Genomic DNA, 17,830 nt, shown 5'->3' on the forward strand with positions numbered 1-17,830 from the left:
TGCATTTTGGTTTTATTTTTCTGGGAGACAACCCAGACTTTACTTCCCAAACAATCTATTGAGTTTTTCATTTCTGCTATCATTTTTCTGTTTGTTTTAAAAGCATATTTTTGTTTCCTGTCTTTTAAAATACCTTATTCTTGTTTCATGGCTGTAATATCCTTTGTTACTCTTGAAAGTAAGTCTTGGTTTCTTCCAAGTTGCTTTTTCCTGTTTATTTTGATTGTTTGTTTATTTTGATTTGTTTTATTATTTGTTCCCTATTTTCCATGTTAGCTATTTCCTCAGATATATGGTATTCTGCAGTGGATGTTATTAGTGTCCTGCCCATACCTACAGCGGCTGTGAATGTTGGTTGTTAATGGATCAGAGCAGTCCCCTTCTCTAGAGAATTGTCCTCAGCCAGAAGCTGCCTTTCCTGGGAGGTTATGGTCTCTTTTCTGGCAGCCTGCAGCCAGTGACCGATTCATATGTGGGTACGAAACAGCCCTCTTGCTTCAAGGTGAGATCAACTCTGTGGTGCAATTCACATTTCAGGGCTCTCTGTGGGATCTGACTGAGGCTAGACTCCAGCTGAGACCACATCCTTGCTCAGCTCCTTCCCCTGCTGCTTCTGAGGGAGAAGAAGTGGGAAATGAGAGGAGGAGGAGGCTTCTCCAGAGAGCCCATCCTCAATAAATCATGTGCACCTGAATTCTCATCTCAGCCTCTGTTTCTAAGGAACCTAAGATACAAAATTTGGTCATCTGCTCTTAAGAGTAAAGGCCTGAAAAGCTTATTGGGAGCCCTCAGTGCAGGAGTCAGGCTTGTCAACTCAGAATTCACTGCTGGGAGACATAGGTGGTCATTTATTGGAAACACGAAAGCCAGTATCCTTAGTTCTTTCTTTTTTGACTAGTCAGAGTTCCAAAGAAGAGGGGTGGAGAATAGCTGCTAGTGATTTGGAAGTAAGTAGGAAAGAAAGCTGAGGATCTCAGCCTGCAGTGAGTAAATGTTCACTTTACGCCGCTGTTCTACACATGAAACCTTTGTCCTCAGCTGTGCTTGATGCCTCCAGTCCAGAGACCCTCTGTTTTACCCTCTCCAGAGACTAAATCTCCAGCCCTCCGCCTGGTGGGAGAGGAGCCCTGAGCATGGAGGGTGAGAGAAGAACCAGGATTTTAAATGCTTCTTAGTCACCTTTCACCTAGTTCTCCTGATTTTTGGCTTATGCAGTTCCAGAGGTATCTAAAACTGCCAATTCCTTTTTTTTTTTTTTTTTTTTTAAGGATTTTGCCATGAAAGCAGGCCTGTTCTTAGCTTTCGATGGGTGTCAGTTTTCTTGGGACTGCTAAGTCAATTAGCACTCATTCATCTGTTGTCCATCTTCCAAAATTCTTTTATGCTCCTGTATCTTCTGTTCTCTCTGTCCTCGTGAGTTTCTATCTTTTTAAAAAGCAATCCTTTTACATTAGTTGTAGTGGGTTTCAGGAGGGAGCAAAATTAGATGTGTGGGTTCAATTCAGCATCTTAACCTGGAAAAAAGAAAAAACAATCCTGGTGACGTTAGGAAGTTATTACCTCCTAACATTCCTCTCCTTGTGAGCTCCTGTGGGTGACAGACAGGTGAGTGACAGCTCCAGGTAAGGGAGCCAGGGGCCTGCAAAAGAAGCTGTATCTCCACATGGAGGATACTCCCCTCTACAGAGTTCAAGCTTCTTCTCCCAGTCATAGCCTTAGTCTGCCTCTGAGGGCATGAAGGGCTGAGCCCCAATTATGATCATGTAGGTCGGAAGGGAAGAAAGTCAAGATAAACCAGGGAAGCTTGCCTAGAGGAGGTGTTGCAGTAGTGGGAGAAGCAAAATATACTGTCATCTTTCTAATGCCAGAGTTCATCCCTTCTAGCTCTGCTTCTATGACTCTGTGATGACAGAAGTCATTCTAGAAAGCCTGCCTGCTTTTTTGCCTTCTCCCTCTTTCCAGTCCCTTGCTTTGGGATGATGTGAGGGTGGTTGAGAGTTATTTGGGTGGACTGGATACATTGAAAATGGAGGAAGCACACCACTATAGTTCCTTTTTCCTAGAATGTGTTGTAGGCAGGTATCTTCCCGCTTCACTTCCTCTTTCAAGCTCAGACCTAAGAACACAGCAAAGAGAAAAGGTAGTGACACAGTTGAGTGGGAGAACTCAGGAGGGGCAGAAATTGTGGTGATGGTGCTGTTCTAATGGTGGTGGTCATGATAGAGGCAGGAGATGAGCTAAGCAGCTCACCTTGCTGTGCAGACATAACTTGATTTCCTTATGGTGATCTATAAGCAGCGGTGGGGGGGGGATGGAAGTCAGTGGGTAATTTACTCCAGCTTCCTCATCATTTAGGAGGACAGTGTTGAGGCTGTTCCACAAAGTTTCTCAGTGGGTTCCCAGCAGGATGGAGCCCCAGTTGTTCATGGCAGTAATTATTATTGACTTCTCCCCCTTCCATAGCTTGCTTTCCCCATTTCTTCACTTCTATTTCCTAGGATCACCTCCCAAGTCAATTACCTGCATCCCAGCCCTATCGCAGGGTCTGCTCTTGGGAGAATCCATACTGACAGGCATCCTTCAACACAACAGCAAGTCTGAGCAGGGCACATCACCCCGGGGAAATAGTGCCTCCATTTTCTCTGTCTGTGGCTGACCTCAGCTAGGAAGCTCCCAAAGGAGATCCTGAGCACATTTATATTTTTATTTTGTTTCATCGAGATATAATGGACATACCACACTATATAAGTTTAAGGTGTACAGCATGATTGACTTATATACATCATAAAATGATTACCACAGTAAGTTTAGTGAACATCCATCTAATACAGATACAAAATTAAAGAAATTAAAAAATTTTCTTCATTGTGATGTAACTCTTAGGATGTACTTAACAACTTTCACTAATAACACACAACAAAGTTAATTATATTTATCATGTTATACATTACATTCTTAGTACTTCTCTATCTTATAATGGGAAGTTTGTGCTTTTTGGCTCCCTTCATCCAATTCACCCTCCCTCCAACCCCACCTCTAGTAACCACAAATCTGATCTCTTTTTCTATAAGTTTGTTTGTTTGCTTGCTTGTTTTTGAAGTATAATTGATCTATAATGTTAGTTCCTATTATAGAAAATAGTCATTCGATATTTATATACATTTCAAAATGATCACCACAATAAGTCTAGTCACGATAAGTCACTATACAAAAATATTACATAGTTATTGACTATATTCCCCACACTGTACATTTCATACTGTGACTCATTTATTTTGCAACTGGAAGTTTGTACCTCTTAATCTCCCTTACCTTCTTTCCTTCCCTCACCCACCTCCCCTCTGGAAAACAGCTGCTTGTTCTCTGTATCTATAACTCTGTTTCTGTTGTTTTATGTTTGTTCATTTGTTTTGTTTTTGAACAAATGATACAGTAATTCTTTCTCTGTCTAACTTATTTCACATAGCATAATACTCTCTAGGTCCAACCACATTGTCACAATGGCTAGATTTCATTCTTTTTTATGGCTGAGTAATATTCATATTACATATACAACCACATCTTTTTATACATTCATCTATCTATGGACACTTAGGTTGCTTCCATATCTTGACTATTGTAAATAATGCTTCAATGATCATAGGGGTGCATATATTTTTTCTAATTAGTGTTTTTATTTTCTTCAGATAAATACCCAGGAGTGAAATTGCTAGATCATATGGCAGATCTATTTTTAATATTTTGAGGAAACTCCGTACTGTTTTCCATAGCGGCTACACCAATTTACATTCCTACCACCAGTGTACAAGTGTTCCCTTTTCTCCACATCCTTGCCAAGACTTATTATTTGTTGTCTTTTTGGTAATAGCCATTCTGACAGGTATGAGGTGATATCTCATTGTGGTTTTGATTTGCATTTACCCAGTGGTTACTGATGTTTATCATCTTTTCATGTGCTTGTTGGCTATTTGTATGTATTCTTTGGGAAAATATTTCAGGTCTTCTCCCTATTTTTTAACTGGCTGTTCATTTTTTTGATGGTGAGTTGTATGAGTTCTTCACATATTTTGGACATTAACCCCTTATCAGATATATGATTTGCAAATACCTACTCCAATTCAGTAGGCAGCCTTTTCATTTTGTTGATAGTTTCCTTTGCTGTGCAGTAGCTTTTTAGTTTGATGTACTCTCATTTGCTGATTTTTGCTTTTGTTTCCCTTGCCTGAGGAGACATATCCTTAAAAATATTACTAAACCAATGTCAAATAGCTTACTGCCTATGTTTTCGTCTAGAAGTTTTATGGTTTCAGGTCTGACATTTAACTCTTTAATCAATTTTGAATTTATTTTTGTGCATTGTGTGATAGAGTATTCCAGTTTGATTTTCATGTTGCTGTCCGATTTTCACAATTTTTACATCATTGATTGAAGAGGCTTTCTTTTCCCCAATGTGTATTCTTGCCTCCTTTGCTGTAGAATAATCGCCCATATAACTGTGGGTTCACTTCTGGGCTCTCTATTCTGTTCCATTGACCTGCATGTCTGTTTTTTGTGCCAAAGTAACCATACTGCTACTTTGTTTTTGTTGAAGTACAGTTGATTTACAATGTTTCAGGTGTACAGCAAAATGATTCAGTTACATTATTTTCAGATTCTTTTCCATAACAGGTTATTACAAGATACTGAATATAGTTATCTGTGCTATACAGTAGGTCCTTGTTGTTTATTTTATATATAGTAGTCTGTATCTTTTGATTCCAAATTCCAAATTTATCCCTCCCCAGCCTTTCCCCTTTGGTAACCATAAGTTTGATTTCTATGTCTGTGAGTCTATTTCTGTTTGTAAAAAAGTTCATTTGTGTCATTTTTTTTTAGATTCCATTTCACTTAATATGATAATCTCTGGCTCCATTGATGTTGCTTCAAATGACATTATTTCATTCTTTTTATGGTAATATTCCATTATATATATATATATATATATATATATATATATATATATATATATATATATATCACATCTTCTTTATCTATTCATTTGTCAGTGGACTTTTAGGTTGCTTCCATGTCTTAGAGATTGTAAATAGTGCTGCTATGAACGTTGGTGTGCATGTATCTTTTTTTTTTTTTTTTTTTTTTGCGGTACGTGGGCCTCTTACTGCTGTGGCCTCTCCCGTTGCGGAGCACAGGCTCCGGACGCGCAGGCTCAGCGGCCATGGCTCACGGGCCCAGCCGCTCCGCGGCATGCAGGATCTTTCCAGACCGGGGCATGAACCTGTGTCCCCTGCACTGGCAGGCAAACTCTCTGCATGTATCTTTTTGAATTAGGTTTTTGTCTTTTCTGGATATATGCCCAGGAGTGGGATTGATGGATCATATGGGTACTACTTTATTTTTAGTTTTTTAAGAAATTTCCATACTGTTCTCCCTAGTGGCTGCACCAATGTACATTCCCACCAGCAGTGTAGGAGAGTTCCCTTTTCTCCACACTCTCTCCACCATTTATTATTTGTCGCTTTTAATGATGGCCATTCTGACTGGTGTGAGGTAATACCTCATTGTAGTTTTGATTTGCATTTCTCTAACAATTAGCGATGTTGAGCATCTCTTCATGTGCCTCTTGACCATCTGTATGGCTTCTTTGGAGAAATGTCTATTGGGTTTGCTGCCCATTTTTTGATTGGGTTGTTGTTGTTGTTTTATATTGAGCTGTATGAGCTGTTTGTATATTTTGGAAATTAATCCCTTGTCAGTCGCATCATTTGCAAATATTTTCTCCCATTCAGTAGGTTGTCTTTTCATTTTGTTTATGGTTTCCTTTGCCTTGAAAAACCTTTTAAGTTTAATTAGGTCCCATTTGTTTATTTTTATTTTTGTTTCCATTACTCTGGGACAGATCTAAAAAAATATTGCTGTGATTTATGTCAAAGAGTGTTCTGCCTATGTTTTTCTCTAGGAGTTTTAGAGTATTTGGTCTTATATTTAGGTCTTTAATCCACTTTGAATTTATTTTTGTATATGATGTTAGAGAATGTTCTAAATTTCATTCTTTTACATATAGCTGTCCAGTTTTCCCAGCACCACTTATTGAAGAGACTGTCTTTTCTCCACTGTATATTCTTGCCTTCTTTGTCATAGCATAATTGACCATAAGGGTTTGGGGTTATTTGTGGGCTTTCTATCCTGTTCCATTGATCTATGTGTCTGTTTTTGTGCCAGTACCATACTGTTTTGATTACTGTAGCTTTATACTACAGTCTGAAGTCAGGGAGCCTGATTCCTCAAGCTGTGTTCCTCTTTCTCAAGATTGCTTTGGCTATTTGGGGCCTTATGTGTTTCCCAACAAATTAAAAAATTTTTTGTTCCAGGTCTGTAAAAAAATGCCACTGGTAATTTGATAGGGATTGCATTGAATCTGTAGATTGCTTTGGGTAGTATGGTCATTTTAACAATATTGATTCTTCCAATCCAAGAAAACATTCTATATTTCCATCTGTTTTTGTCATCTTCAATTTCTTTCATCAATGTCTTATAGTTTTCTGAGTACAAGTCTTTTGCCTCCTTAGGTAGGTTTATTCCTAGATAGTTTATTCTTTTTTATGCAGTGGTAAATGGGATTGTTTCCTTAATTGCTCTTTCTGATATTTCATTGTTGTGTATAGAAATGCAACAGATTTTTTTATATTAATTTTTTTTTCCTGCAAATTTACCAAATTCATTGATGAGCTCTAGTAGTTTTCTGGTGGTGTCCTTAGGATTTTCTATGTATAGTATCATGTCATCTGCAAATAGTGACAGTTTTACTTCTTCTTTTCCAATTTGGATTCCTTTTCTTTCTTTTTCTCTGATCGCTGTCACTAGGACTTCCAAAACAATGCAGAATAAAAGTTGCTACAGTGGGCATCCTTGTCTTGTTCCTGATCTTAGAGGAAATGCTTTCAGCTTTTCACTATTGAGTATAATGTTAGCTGTGAGCTTGTTATATATGGCCTTTATTATGTTGAGGTAGGTTCCCTCTATACCCACTTTGTTGAGAGTTTTTATCATAAATGGATGTTGAATTTTATCAAAAGCTTTTTCTGCATCTACTGAGATGATCATATGATTTTTTTCCTCAATTTTTAATGTGGTTTATCACACTGATTGATTTGTGGATATTGAAAAATTCTTGCAACACTGGGATAAATCCCACTTGATTATGGTGTGTGATTCTTTTGATACATTGTTGGATTCGGTATGCTAATACTTTGGTGCAGATTTTTGCATCTGTGTACAGCAGTGATATTGGCCTGTAATTTTCTTTTTTGTGTGATATCTTTGTCTTATTTTGTTATGAGTGTGATGCTGACCTCATAGAATGAATTTGGAAGTGTTCCTTCCTCTGCAATTTTTTAGAATAGGTTTCAGAAGGATATGTGTTAACTCTAAATTGTTGGTAGAATTCACTTCTGAAGTCATCTGGTCCTGGACTATTGCTTGTTGGGAGTTTTTAAATTACTGATTCAATTTCAGTACTTGCAATTGGTCTGTTCATATTTTCTATTTCTTCCTGGTTCAGTCTTGGGAGATTGTACCTGTCTGAGAATTTGTCCATATCTTAGGATGTTCATTTTATTGGTTCATAGTAATCTCTTATGATCCTTTGTATTTCTTTTTTTTTTTTTTTTTTTTTTTGTTTTTGTTTGGTACACGGGCCTCTCACTGTTGTGGCCTCTCCCGTTGCGGAGCACAGGCTCCAGACGTGCAGGCTCAGCGGCCATGGCTCATGGGCCCAGCCACTCCGCGGCATGTGGGATCTTCCCAGACCGGGGCACGAACCCGTGTCCCCTGCATCGGCAGGCGGACTCTCAACCACTGCGCCACCAGGGAAGCCCTGATCCTTTGTATTTCTGTGGTAAGTACCATACTGTTTTAATTACTCTAGCTTTTTCGTATAGTTTGAAATCATGAGTGTGATACCTCCAGCTTTGTTCTTTCTCCAGACTGTTTTGCTATTTGAGGATCTTTTGTGTTTCCATACAAATTTTAGAATTATTTGTTCTAATTCTGTGAAAAATATCATTGGTATTTTGATTGGGATTGTATTGAATATGTACATTGTCTTGGGTACTATCATCATTTTGACAATATTAATTCTTCCAATCCATGAGCATGGTGTATCTTTCCATTTGTTTGTGCTGTCTTCAATTTCTGTTATCAGTGTCTTATAGTTTCCCAAGTACAGGTATTTACCTCCTTAGTTGGAGTTATTCCTATGTATTTTATTCCTTCAATGCAATTGCAGATGGGATTGTTTTCTTAATTTCTCTTTCTGAGAGTTTGCTGTGACTGTATGGAAATGCAACAGATTTCTATGTATTAATTTTGTATCCTGCGACTTTGCCAAATACACTGATGACTTCAAATAGTCTTTTTGGTGGTGTCTTTAGGATTTTCTATGTATACTATCATGTCATCTGTCAACAGTGACAGTTTAACTTCTTCCTTTCCAACTTGAATTACTTTATTTCTTTTTCTTTCTGATTGCTGTGACCACGGCTTCCAATACTATGTTGAACAAAATGGTGAGAGTGGACATCCATGTCTTGCTTCTGATCTTAGAGGAAATGCTTTCAGATTTTTACCATTGAGTATGATGTTAGCTGTGGGCTTGTCATATACAGCTTTTATTATATTAAGGTATGTTCCCTCTATACCCAATTTGTTGAAAATTTTTATCATAAATGCATGTTGAATTTTGTCAAAAGCTTTTTGTGCATCTTTGTGTCTGAGATGATCATATGATTTTTATTCTTCATTTTTTTTAATGTGTTGTATTACATTGATTGATTTGCAGATATTGAACCATCCTTGCATCCCTGGGATAAATCCCACTTGTTCATGGTGTATGATCTTTTTCATGTATTGTTGGGTTTGGTTTGCTAATATTTTGTTGAAGATTTTGGCATCTATGTACACCAGTGATGTTGGTCTGTAATTTTTTTTTTGTTTGTGTGATATCTTTGCCTGGTTTTGGTATCAGGGTGATGCTGGCTTCATAGAATGAGTTCAAGAGCATTCCTTCTGCAATTTTTTGGAATAGTTTGAATAAGATAGCTGTTGACTTTTCTCTAAATTGATAGAATTCACCTATGAAGCCATCAAGTCCTGAACTATTGTTTTCTGGGAGGTTTTTTTTCTGATTCAATTTCAGTACTAGTAATTGGTCTGTTCATATTTTCTATTTCTTCCTGGTTCAGTCTTTGGAGATTGTACATGTCTGGAAACGTGTCCATTTCTTCTAGATTGTCCATTTTATTGTGGTATAGTTGTTCATATAATCTCTTATGATCCTTCCTAATTCTGTGGTGTTGGTTGTGACTTCTCCTTTTTTATTTCTGATTTTATTGATTTGGGCTCTCTCTCTTTTTTTCTTAATGAGTCTGGCTAAAGGCTTATCAATTTTACCTTTTGAAAGAACCAGCTCCTATTTTCATTGATCTTCTCTATTGTTTTTTAGTTTCTATATCACTTATTTCTGTTCTGATCTTTATGATTTCTTTCCTTTTACTTACTTTAGCTTATGTTTGTTTTTCTTTTTCTAGTTCCTTTAGATGTATGGTTAGGTTGTTTATTTGAGATTTTTCTTGTTTCCTAAGGTGGAGGTTGTATTGCTGTAAATATCCCTCTTAGAACTGCTTTTGCTGCATCCATAGGTTATGGATCATTGTGTGTTCATTTTTCATTTGTCTCCAGGTATTTTTTTTGTTTCTTCTTTGATTTCCTTAGTGACCCATTTGTTGTTTAGTAGCATGTTGTTTAGCCTCCAAGTGTTTGTGGATTTTGCAGTTTTTTCCTAGTAGTTGATTCCTAGTCTCATAGTACTGTGGTCAGAAAGGATGTTTGATATGATTTCAATGTTCTTAAATTTACTGACTTGTTTTGTGTCCTAGCATGTGATCTACCCTGTAGAATGTTCCTTGTGCACTTGAAAAGAATGTGTATTCCGCTGATTTTTGATGGAATATTCTATAACATCTATTAAGTTGATCAGCTCTAATGTAACATTTAAGGTCAGTGTTACCTCATTGATTTTCTGTCTCAATGATCTCTCCTTTAACTAGGGGTGTATACGTTCCCTACTATTATTCTTACTGACAGTTTCTCCCTTTATGTCTGTTAATATTTGCTTTACATATTTAAATGGTCACATGGTGGGTGCATATGTCAATATATTTACAGTTGTTATATCTTCTCCTGGGATTGATCCCTTTATCATTATGTAATGCCCTTCTTGGTCTCTTTTTACAGTCTTTTTTGAAAGCCTATTTTGTCTGATATAAGTATTGCTACCCTAACTTTCTTTTTGTTTCTGTTTGCATGGAACACCTTTTTTCATCCCCTGACTTTCAATCTCTATCTTTAGACCTGAAGTGAGTCTCTTGTAGGCAGCATATATATGGGTCTTGTTTTTGTATCCATTCAGCCACTCTATGTCTTTTGATTGGACATTAAGTCCATTTACATTTAAATTAATTATATTTGGTATATACTTACTGTCATTTTGTTAATTATTTTCAGGTTGTTTTTGTAGTTCTTTTTTTGTTCCTTTCTTCTTTTCTTGCTCTCTTCCCTTGTGATTTGACGACTATTTTTAGTATTATGTTTGGATTCCTTTCTCTTTTATGTGTGTGTATCTATTACAGATATTTGGTTTGTGGTTACCATGAGATTTATATACAGCAATCTATACATATACATGATTATTTTAAGTTGCTGATCTCTTAAGTCAAATGCACTTTAACAACCTTGTATTTTTATGCTCCCCCCCTCCATTTACTGTTTTTGGCATCATATTTTACATCTTTTTGTTCTGTGTGTCCCTTAACTACTTATTGTAGCTATAGATGATTTTACTCCTTTTGTCTTTTAACCTTTCTACTAGCTTTATAAATGGTTAGTCTACCACCTTTACTGTATATTTCCCTTTACCAAACTTTTACCAATTTTTCCCTCATAATTTTTATATTTCTAGTTGTAGCCTTTTCTTGTTCACTTAGAGAAGTTCCTTTAACATTTCTTGTAAAGCCAGTTTAATGATGCTGAACTCTTTTAGATTTTGCTTGCCTGTAAAAATTTTGATCTCTCCATAAAATCTGAATGAAAGCCTTGCCTGGTAGAGTATTCTTGGTTGTAGGTTTTTTCCTTTCATTACTTTAAATATATAGTGCCACTCCCTTCTGGCCTGCAGAGTTTCTGCTGAAAAGTCAGCTGATAGGCTTATGGGGGTTCCCTTATATGTAACTAGTTGCTTTTCCTTTGCTGCTTTTAATATTTTCTTCATCTTTAATTTTTTCCATTTTAATTAAAATATGTCTTAGTATGGTCCTCTTTGGGTTGATCCTGTTTGGGAGTCTCTGTACTTCCTGGTCCTGGATGTTTATTTTCTTTACTGGGTTAGGGAAGTTTACAACTATTATGTCTTCAAATATGTTCTCTGCCCCTTTTTATGTCTCTTCTCCTTCTGGGACCCCTATAATGTGAATATTAGTATGTTTGATGTTGTCCCAGAGGTTTCTTAAACTGTCCTCATTTCTTATTGTTTCTTCTTTTTTCTGCTCAGCTTGAGTGATTTCCACTACTGTGTCTTTCAGTTCACTGATCTGTTCCTATGTATCATCTAATTTACTGTTGCTTCCTTCTAGAGTATTTTTAATTTCAGTTATTGTATTCTTTAGCTCTATTTGGTTCTTCTTTATATTTTCAAACTATTTGTTTAAAAATTCTATCTCTCAAAGGGAACCCTCCTACACTGTCGGTGGGAATGTAAGTTGGTGCAGCCACTGTTGAAAACAGTATGGAGGTTCCTTAGAAAACTAAAAATAGAATTACCATATGATCCAGCAATTCCACTCCTGGGCATATATCCAGACAAAACTATAACTCAAAAAGATACATGAACCCCTATGTTCACTGCAGCACTATTCACAATAGCCAAGGCATGGAAACAACCTAAATGTCCATTAACAGATGAATAGATAAAGAAGATGTGGGAGGAGCTTCAAGATGGCGGAAGAGTAAGAAGCGGAGATCAACTTCCTCCCCACAGATACATCAGAAATACATTTACATGTGGAACTGCTCCTATAGAACATCTACTGAACGCTGTCAGAAGACCTCAGACCTCCCAAAAGGAAATAAACTCCCCCCGTACCTGGGTAGGGCAAGAGACAAAACAATAGGGACGGGACCTGCACCAATGGGAGGGAGCTGTGAAGGAGGAAAGGATTCCACACACTCGGAAGCCCCTTCGCGGGCAGAGACTGCGGGTGGTGGAGGGGGGAAGCTTCGGAGTTTCGGAGGAGAGCACAGCAACAGGGGTGCAGAGGGCAAAGCGGAGAGATTCCCTCACAGAGGAATGGTGCCGACCAGCACTCACCAGCCCAAGAGGCTTGTCTGCTCACCTGCCGGCGTGGGCGGGGGCTGGGAGCTAAGCCTCGGGCTTCGGTTGGATCGCAGGGAGAGGACTGGCGGCGTGAACACAGCCTGAATGGGGCTAGTGCGCCACGGCTAGCCGGGAGGGAGTCCGGGGAAAAGTCTGGACTTGCCGAAGAGGCAAGAGACTTTTTCTTCCCTCTTTGTTTCCTGGTGCGTGAGGTGAGGGGATTAAAAGCGCTGCTTAAAGGAGCTCCAGAGACGGGCGCAAGCCGTGGCTAACAGCGCAGACCCCAGAGACGGGCATGAGACGCTAAGGCTGCTGCTGCGGCCACCAAGAAGCCTGTGAGCAAGCACAGGTCCCTATCCACACCGCCCCTCCCGGAAGCCTGTGCAGCCCGCCACTGCCAGGGTCCCGGGATCCAGGGACAACTTTCCCGGGAGAACGCACAGTGCACCTTAGGCTACTGAAACGTCATGCTGGCCTCTGCCGCTGCAGGCTCGCCCTGCATCCGTACACCTCCCTTCCCCCGGCCTGAGTGAGCCAGAGCCCCCGAATCAGCGGCTTCTTTAACCTCGTCCTGTCTGAGCGAAGAACAGACGCCCTCAGGCGACCTACACGCAGAGTCGGGGCCAAATACAAAGCTGACCCCCCCACCCCCACCCCGGGAGCTGTGTGAACAAAGAAGAGAAAGGGAAATTTCTCCCAGCAGCCTCAGAAGCAGCGGATTAAAGCTTCACAATCAACTTGATGTACCCTTCATCTGTGGAATACCTGAATAGACAGACAACGAATCATCCCAAATTGAGGAAGTGGACTTTGGGAGCAAAGATGTATATTTTTTTTCCACTTTTTCTCTTTTTGTGAGTGTGTATGTGTATGCTTCTGTGTGAGATTTTCTCTGTATAGTTTCTCTTTCACCATTTGTCCTACGGTTCTGTCTGTCCGTTTTTTTTCTTTTTTCTATTTACTTTTTAAAGTTTTTTTCTTAATTATTTTTTATTTTATTTTATTTTATCTTCTTTCTTTCTTTCTTTCTTTCTTTCTTTCTTTCTTTCTTTCTTTCTCTTTTTTCTCTCTTTTATTCTGAGCTGTGTGGATGCAAGGCTCTTGGTGCTCCAGCCAGGAATCAGTGCTGTGCCTCTGAGGTGGGAGAGCCAAGTTCAGGACACTGGTCCACAAGAGAGCTCCCAGCTCCACGTAATATCAAACAATGGCAAAAATCTCCCAGAGATCTCCATCTCAACACCAAGACCCAGCTTCACTCAATGACCAGCAAGCTACAATGCTGTACACCCTATGCCAAACAACTAGCAAGACAAGAACACAGCCCCATTCATTAGCAGAGAGGCTGCCTAAAATCATAATAAGGCCACAGAAACCCCAAAACAAACCACCAGACGTGGACCTGCCCACAAGAAAGACAAGATCCAGCTTTATCCACCAGAACACAGGCACTAGTCCCCTCCACCAGGAAGCCTACACAACCCACTGAACCAAATTTAGCCACTGGGGAAAGACACCAAAAACAACAGGAACTACAAACCTGCAGCCTGCAAAAAGGAGACCCCAAATACAGTAAGTTAAGCAAAATGAGAAGACAGAAAAACACACAGCAGATGAAGGAGCAAGGTGAAAACCCAACAGACCTAAAAAATGAAGAGGAAATAGGCAGTCTACCTGAAAAAGAATTCAGAATAATGATAGTAAAAGTGATCCAAAATCTTGGAAATAGAATAGAGAAAATTCAAGAAACATTTAACAAGGACCTAGAAGAACTAAAGAGCAAACAAACAATGATGAACAACACAATAAATGAAATTAAAAATTCTCTAGAATGGATCAATAGCAGAATAACTGAGGCAGAAGAACAGATAAGTGACCTGGAAGATAAAATAGTGGAAATAACTACTGCATAGCAGAATAAAGAAAAAAGAATGAAAAGAACTGTGGACAGTCTCAGAGACCTCCGGGACAACATTAAAAACACCAACAGTCAAATTATACGGATCCCAGAAGAAGAAGAGAAAAAGAAAGGGACTGAGAAAATATTTGAAGAGATTATAGTTGAAAACTTCCCTAATATGGGAAAGGAAATAGTTAATCAAGTCCAGGAAGCACAGAGAGTCCCATACAGGGTAAATCCAAGGAAAAACATGCCAAGACACATATTAATCAAACTATCAAAAATTAAATACAAAGAAAACATATTAAAAGCAGCAAGGGAAAAACAACAAATAACACACAAGGGAATTCCCATAAGGTTAACAGCTGATCTTTCAGCAGAAATTCTGCAACCCAGAAGGGAGTGACAGGACATATTTAAAGTGATGAAGGAAAAAACCTACAACCAAGATTACTCTACCCAGCAAGGATCTCATTCAGATTTGATGGAGAAATTAAAACCTTTACAGACAAGCAAAAGCTGAAAGAGTTCAGCACCACCAAACCAGCTTTAAAACAAATGCTAAAGGAACTTCACTAGGCAGGAAACACAAGAGAAGGAAAATATCTACAATAACAAACCCAAAACACTTAAGAAAATGGGAATAAGCACATACATATCGATAATTACCTTAAATGTAAATGGATTAAATGATCCCACCAAAAGACACAGACTGGCTGAATGGATACAGAAACAAGACACGTATATATGCTGTCTACAAGAGACCCACTTCAGACCTAGGGACACATACAGACTGAAAGTGAGGGGATGGAAAAAGATATTCCATGCAAATGGAAATCAAAAGAAAGGTGGAGTAGCAATTCTCATATCAGACAAAATAGACTTTAAAATAAAGACTATTACAAGAGCCAATGAAGGACACTACATAATCATCAAGGGATCAATGAAAGAAGAAGATATAATAATTGTAAATATTTATGCACCCAACATAGGAGCACCTCAATACATAAGGCAAATACTAACAGCCATAAAAGGGGAAATCAACAGTAACACAATCATAATAGGGGAATTTAACACCCCACTCTCACCAATGTACAGATCATCCAAAATGAAAATAAATAAGGAAACACAAGCTTTAAATGATACATTAAACAAGATGGAGTTAATTGATATATATAGGACATTCCATCCCAAAACAACAGAATACACATTCTTCTCAAGTGCTCATGGAACATTCTCCAGGACAGATCATATCTTGGGTCACTAATCAATTTAAGAAAATTGAAATCATATCAAGTATCTTTTCCGACCACAACGCTATGAGACTAGATATCAATTACAGGAAAAGATCTGTAAAAAATACAAACACATGGAGGCTAAACAATACACTACTTAATAACGAAGTGATCACTGAAGAAGTCAAAGAGGAAATCAAAAAATACCTAGAAACAAATGACAATGGAGACATGATGACCCAAAACCTGTGGGATGCAGCAAAAGCAGTTCTAAGAAGGGAATTTTATAGCAATACAATCCTACCTTAAGACACAGGAAACATCTCAAATAAACAAACTAACCTTGCACCTAAAGCAATTAGAGAAAGAAGAACAAAAAGACCCCGAAGTTAGCAGATGGAAAGAAATCATAAAGATCAGATCAGAAATTAATGAAAAAGAAATGAAGGAAATGATCGGAAAGATCAATGAAACTAAAAGCTTGTTCTTTGAGAAGATAAACAAAATTTATAAACCATTAGCCAGACTCATCAAGAAAAAAAGGAAGAAGACTCAAATCAATAGAATTAGAAATGAAAAAGGAGAAGTAACAACTGACACTGCAGAAATACAAAGGATCATGAAAGATTACTACAAGTAACTCTATGCCAATAAAATGGACAACCTGGAAGAAATGGACAAATTCTTAGAAATGCACAACCTGCCGAGACTGAACCAGGAAGAAATACAAAATATGAACAGACCAATCACAAACACTGAAATTGAAACTTTGATTAAAAATCTTCCAACAGGGCTTCCCTGGTGGCGCAGTGGTTGAGAGTCCGCCTGCCGATTCAGGGGACATGGGTTCGTGCCCCGGTCCGGGAAGATGCCACATGCCGCAGAGCAGCTGGGCCCATGAGCCATGGCCTTGAGCCTGCACGTCCAGAGCCTGTGCTCTGCAACGGGAGAGGCCACAACAGTGAGAGGCCCGGGTACCCCCCTCCCCAAATAAAGAGTCATGTACCAAAATGTTCACTGCAGCTCTATTACAATAGCCAGGACATGGAAGCAACCGAAGCGTCCATCAACAGATGAATGGATAAAGAAGATGTGGCACATATATACAATGGAATATTACTCAGCCATAAAAAGAAATGAAATTGAGCTATTTGTAGTGAGGTGGATGGACCTAGACTCTGCCATACAGAGTGAAGTAAGTCAGAAAGAGAAAAACAAATACAATATGTTAACACATATATATGGAATCTAAGGGGAAAAAAAAGGTCATGAAGAACCTGGGGCAAGACGGGAATAAAGACACAGACCTACTAGAGAATGGACTTGAGGATATGGGGAGGGGGAAGGGTAAGCTGTGAAAAAGAGAGAGCATGCACATATGTACACTACCAAATGTAAAATAGATAGCTAGTGGGAAGCAGCCGCATAGCATAAGGAGATCAGCTCGGTGCTTTGTGACCACCTAGAGGGGTGGGATAGGGAGGGTGGGAGGGAGGGAGATGCAAGAGGGAAGACATATGGGAACATATGTATATGTATAACTGATTCACTTTGTTATAAAGCAGAAACTAACGCACATTTTAAAGCAATTATACTCCAATAAAGATGTTAAAAAAAAAAGATGTGGTACATATATACAACGGAATACTACTCAGCCATAAAAAAAAGAATGAGATAATGCCATTTGCAGCAACACGGATGCAACAAGATATTATCATACAAAGTGAAGGAAGTCAGAAAGACAAAGACAAATACCATATGATATCACTTATATGTGGAATCTGAAATATGACACAGGGACTTCCCTGGTGGCGCAGTGGTTATGAAACCACCTGCCAGCGCAGGGAACATGGGTTTGAGCCCTTGTCCAGAAAGATCCCACATGCCATGGAGCAACTAAGCCCGTGGGCCACAACTACTGAGCCTGCGCTCTAGTGCCTGCAAGCCACAACTACTGAAGCCCGCATGCCTAGAGCCCATGCTCCGCAACAAGAGAAGCCACTGCAATGAGAAGCCCGCACACTGCAACAAAGAGTAGCCCTCACTCACTGCAACTGGAGAAAGCCCACACGCAACAACAAAGACCCAACGCAGCCAAAAATAAATAAATTTATTTTTTAAATAATAATAATAAAATATGACACAAATGTACCTATCTATGAAACAGAAACAAAATCAGGGACATAGAGAATAGACTGGTGGTTGCGAAGGAGGAGGGGGTTTGGAGAGAGTAGGAGTAGGAGTTTGGTATTAGCAGATGCAAACTGGTATATA

Source organism: Tursiops truncatus, chromosome 15 (assembly GCF_011762595.2).
Source record: "Tursiops truncatus isolate mTurTru1 chromosome 15, mTurTru1.mat.Y, whole genome shotgun sequence".
In the NCBI taxonomy this organism is placed as follows: Eukaryota; Metazoa; Chordata; class Mammalia; order Artiodactyla; family Delphinidae; genus Tursiops; species Tursiops truncatus.